Raw genomic sequence first — 5,768 nt, 5'->3', positions numbered from 1 at the left:
CCCCGCCGCGAGGTGTCAGACCTCCTCCACCAGGAAACGTGCGACCCGGAAATCAGAGATACTAAGAAAATTCCAAGGGACCAGGACATCAGAATTCACAAATGTCCATATTGGACGTCTGTGGTTTTGTTTGAAATATTGTTTCTTTCAATAATATAGGGTGAGGGGTTAGCAATGGAGTACATAGATAGACGGGGGTTGAACAAAATGGAGAAAGAAAGAAAAGGGTTGAAAAGAAGCAGCCCTTTTTATTTTTTTTTTTTTAATCTTTAATCTTTAACAACAGGGGAATCTAAAACATCTCGCATCTTGTACATTCATTTAAAAGAAAAAAAAATTACAAATCAAAAGAATAAACAAATAAAAAATTTTACATTTTATCTTGTCTGTTTGTCTTTGAGTCATTTTAATTCAGATGAAAGTGATGTGTCACCACCACCACCACCACCACCACCCACCATCGTCATCATCACCATCATCATTGTCATCATTTTATGTCCACTTTTTTATGTTTGCAAAGGTCGGATGGAATTCACTGAGGCAGATTTTCTATGACTGTATGCCCTTGCTGTCACCAACCCTCGACTCTTTCGAAGCTAGGTAATATCTATCTCTTCATGGCCAGACTTGTTTCTCACAGAAGACTGGAAATGAACAACATCGCTTGTATGATGGTGATGCTCATTTACAGCTATGCAACCATCACTTGATGTCAAGGCATGCACACACACACACACACAGAAGCACACAGACACACGTCATACATCTATCTATCTGTATATGTATGTAAGACAGGTTTCTTTCTATGTTTGTCCATCAAATTCCTTCACAAGGCATCTAGTTGACCCAGTGTTACATTAGAGGATGCTTGCCCAAGGCACCACACAGTGGGACTGAATCCTAAAATTTAAAGAAGGTATCTTGGATAATATATATATATATATAGCGTTTTAAAATATATTTTGAAAGAGATTTATGGCATTGAATTTAAGGAATTGTATGCAATGTTTTGATGCAGGAAGCTGGAGAGATGAACAGAATATGTTAGTGTGGAGTTCATCATCATCATCGTTTAACATCCGCTTTCCATGCTAGCATGGGTTGGACGATTTGACTGAGGACTGGTGAAACCAGATGGCAACACCAGGCTCCAATCTGATCTGGCAGAGTTTCTACAGCTGGTTGTCCTTCCTAACGCCAACCACTCCGAGAGTGTAGTGGGTGCTTTTATGTGCCACCAGCACGAGGGCCAGTACCGCCTGACTGGCCCTCGTGCCGGTTTAGTATTGGAGTCTTCATCATCATCATCATAGATCACTTTTCCAAGTGTCCATGCTTGTATGAGGCAAGCAGAATTTGTTGATGCCAATTTTCTGTGGCCCAGCACCCTTATGTTACCAATCAACATTTATTTCCAAGCAAGGTAACATTCCCTCATGGCTGGACATGTTTTCCATGGAATGTTGGAAATGAAAGACACTGCTCACATGAGGGTGACACTCTTTTACAACTACCACAAAATGTCAAGAGGTGCAACACACTCATACATCATCTCATCATCATCATCATTTAATGTCTGTTGTCAATGCTGGCAAACTCCAGTCTGATTCGGCATAGTTTCTACAGCTGGCTGCTCTTCCTAATGCCAACCACCCTACAGAGTAGACTGGGTGCTTTTCCACATCACTGCACAGACACATGATGCCGCACGGGTGCTTTTACATAGCGCTGCCATGGGTGCCTTACACAACCAGAAGGATCAGTCTTAACATTTCTGCAGGGTACAGATACCAGGCACCAGGTATCTCAGTCCTTTGTCATCTTGCCTGAAAGGTCCAGCTTCCTGAGCTTGTTCTTCAGTTCTTCATCCCATGTATGTTTATATGATAGGAGAAAACAACATGGTCTTGAATTTAGTACTCCATAGTTTCATCTGTTGTGGAGGCACATGGCCTAGTAGTTAGAGCAGCAGACTTGTGGTCAAAGGATTGTGGGTTCGAATCTCAGACCGGGTGATGAGTATGTTTATGAGTGAAACACCTAAGCTCCATGTGGCTCCAGCAGAAGTTGGCTGACTCTTTCCTCCTGCATGTTGCAGCACACCTGCGATGGACTGGCATTCCGTCCAGGTTGGGAACCTATATGCCAATATGGGGCTAGTGGAGAAGACAGACCCCAAGTTACCGTGCAGCAGACTGAATGGTAAACCAGGTGGTTGAGAAGCAAACTTCTTAACCACAACCACTCATAAATCTGGTTCCAAATTATTGCAGGAATTTGTGTATTTGAACAGTGCATTTCTTCTGTTCTGCCTCTGCTCACAACATACAATAACACCCATTTGTGGCAGAGCATGTTCATCTACCATCATTTTGCTTTTAATGTCCATTGTTTATGCTAGCATGGGTTAGATGAGTATACTGACAAAGCACCATTTTACAGCCAAGGGCAGTAAGCTGGCAAAATCGTTGGTGTGTCGGACAAAATGCTTAACACCATTTCTTCTGCCTGTTTTTCCTCCTGCTGCAGTTGACTTCGCCTTTCTTCCCTTTGAGTGCAGATTATCTGCTGGTTTGGGGCCTTCAAAGACATGTGGAATGAGAGATCCTTTACTTGAAAAACAGGTAAGGGTGAATGACAGGAAGGGCATCTAGCTGTAGAATAATGGTTACAAATAAGCACCTGTTGAGGACTGCGGGTCAGTGTAACCAACTTAGCCCTTCTGCAGGCCATCTGAAATTTGTAACCATTATTCCACAGCTGGATGCCCTTCTTGTCATTCACTCTTTCCTGTCTTTCAAGTAAAGGATCTTTCATTCCACATGTCTTTGAAGGCCCCAAACCAGCAGATAATCTTTTGACAAAGAAAATAGCAATAGAAGCCATGACTTCAAATCCAGTATAGTTGGTTTCTTTTGCATTGTTTTTATAAACAAGAAAAACACCAGCAGTGGATTTAAGCATTTTGTTTAACTCTCTTGATACAAACCTGCCTGAGTCTGCCTTTGGTTCTGTGCTACAAAATTAGTGTTTTTAACCCTTTGATATTTAAACCAGCCATATCCGGCCATAATATTTTACCTGTTTTAACTTCAAACCTCTCACACCTGCCCTACAATGTTATTCTAAAGATAAGCAATCACATCATGGAAATCTTGAAGTTATGAAATGATGCATCTTTAATTCAAAACAATGTGAATAAATAAGCATTACATTTGATAGAGTAATCTGAATGCTAAAGGGTTGATGCATTCTAAATTAAAACCTTTTCATCAAAATTTCTTGCTAATTTATGTTCTAAACACCAGATTGATAATGGAAAAGTTATTTTTTGCAAATTCTTCATTATTTTCAAAATGGATTGAAACAAAGTCAGTTCATTTCAATAGAAATATGGTAAAAGAAGGATTAAAGTGATTTAAAAACCTTCCATCAAAATTTCATGTTCATTTATGTTCCAAACACCATCTCAACCCTTTCATTACCGTATTGTGAGATGCTCTGTGTTTCTTTCAATTAATTTCAGATATAACAAAGAATTTAGTAAAATGACTTCGTTATCATTAAGCTAATATTAGGAATATAAATTGTGACTAAGGTTTGGTGGAAGATTTTAATTCAAAACTTATGAAAACAAGACATTTATACTTAGAGCCAGGTTGATTTCAAAAGGGTGAGGAATTGTTTCTCTATCATATATTTTAACCCTTTTTTTACCCTATTTCTGTTGAGATACTCTGTGTTTCTTTCAATTACTTTAAATATAACAAAGAATTTAGTAAAATAACTTAGTTATCATTAAACTAGTGTTAGGAACATAAATTGTGACTAAGGTTTGGTGGAAGATTTTAATTCAGAACTTTTGAAAACAAGACATTTGTACTACAGAGCCAGAGGCGGTTTCAGGTGGGTTGGTATGAAAAGGGTTAAGAATTGTTTCTCAATTCATCAATTCACTGCCGGTTCTCCAATATCAGTTCATGAATTTTCATGATGTTTTCATTTGTTTAGGTCAATGGTTGCTCTGGATGAGGTTGGTCTTCAAGTGACAAATGACCATTCCTAAAGCATGGAAACCACTTGTAAACTTGTGTTTTTTCTCATGGTAGCGGCCTTGTAAGCTGTTTGAAGCATGACAACTGTTTTGGCTGCCGTTTTCCCTAGCAAAAAACAGAATTTCATAGAAGCACACTGTTCCATCATTTCAACCATTGGCCAAAAGGGAGAAGCACTGTGAAGCAGAGACTCACCACATGGCAGTAGGAGTTGAGCTGACACTGCTAGTCAGCAGGGTTACATCAAGCAGCTTCTAGTGACAGAAGCCTGAACTACAACAGGCTTGTCCCACAGAGAGCATTTCTGGTTACTTTTGGGTGCTCCCTTATACATGCACACACACATACATACGTACAGGCACTTCACTTGGTTACAGTGACCTGATCTGATCAACAGAACAGCCTGCTCATGAAAATAACACGAAAGTAGCTGAGCACTCTACTGACATGCATACCCCTAATATAATTCTCAGGGAGATCCAGCATGACAGAATGTGACAAAGTTGGCCCTTTTGAATTACAGGTACAACTCAGTTTTGCCAGCTGAGTGGACTCCAGCAACGAGAATTAAAGTGTCTTGCTCAAGGACACAACACCAGGAATTGATCTTATGACTGAGCTGAATACCCTAACCACTAAGCCACGTGTCTTCACTACACACACACACACACACACACATTGATCTGTCTGAAGAAGTGGCTGCATATTGTGGCCATTCTAGATTAGGGGTTCTCAACCATTTTTTATCTATGGACCCCTTTGATTACTATTTTATTCTGGTGGGCCCCCACCCAACCATTCAATTTTTAAAAAACTAGTTTTATAGAAATCTCTTTCAAAATTCCTATTTTGTTTCCCCCACATTAACTTATATAGGTTGAACTATGTAAAATGTTAAAGAAAGAAACCTCACTCTTTCTTGCAATACATACATCTAAAGATAATTTTTTGCAGGGGCTTTTAAAATATTGTGGATCTTCTGTTTACTATTTTGTTGCATGGGTCCCCAAAAAATCGTATAAGCACCTCCAGGGACATATGGACTCTGGATGAGAACCACTACTCTAGATTAACAGGCAACGTGACCAACGAAAACAAATTATCACACTCCATGTTTGTATTGAATACTTCTTTGGATTGTTACTTATGGATAACAGGATGGACAGTTAGCCAATAAGCCCTCAATTATACCTTTAATCTCTCGGCATGACACAAGGCCACTTTCCTCAGTACAACATCCAACTCAGTTGAGGGATCTTTGTCGTTGTAAGCTACCTGGGACCTTACTGGAGCTGGTGCCACATAAAAAGCACCAATACACTGGTTAGCGTTAGGAAGGGCAGCCAACCATAAAAACCATGCCAAAGCATAGTCCTCTGGTATGCCAGCGCCTGTCAAACTGTCCAACCCATGCCAGCAAGGAAAACGGAGGTTAAACGATGTTACACACATACACGCGCGTATGTGTGTATATCTATCTATTGCTATATTTCGGGATGGTTTTTTTCATCCCCAAATAGACACACGCACTATATATTCGTTCGTCACTCGTTTATTACTGTTCTTATTTTATCTTATGTCCATTGTCCGGAAATTTTTCGTCACATATCTGTGACCTCTTCTGCGACCCTTTCCATCCACGTGTGTCTTCCTGCGCCGCTCAGTCCATTCCGTATATAAATACATACATATATATATATATATATATATATA

This window comes from Octopus bimaculoides, chromosome 26 (genome assembly GCF_001194135.2).
Source record: "Octopus bimaculoides isolate UCB-OBI-ISO-001 chromosome 26, ASM119413v2, whole genome shotgun sequence".
NCBI lineage: Eukaryota > Metazoa > Mollusca > Cephalopoda > Octopoda > Octopodidae > Octopus > Octopus bimaculoides.
The sequence above is the reverse complement of the archived record's forward strand: the minus strand, read 5'-3'. Positions refer to the sequence as shown.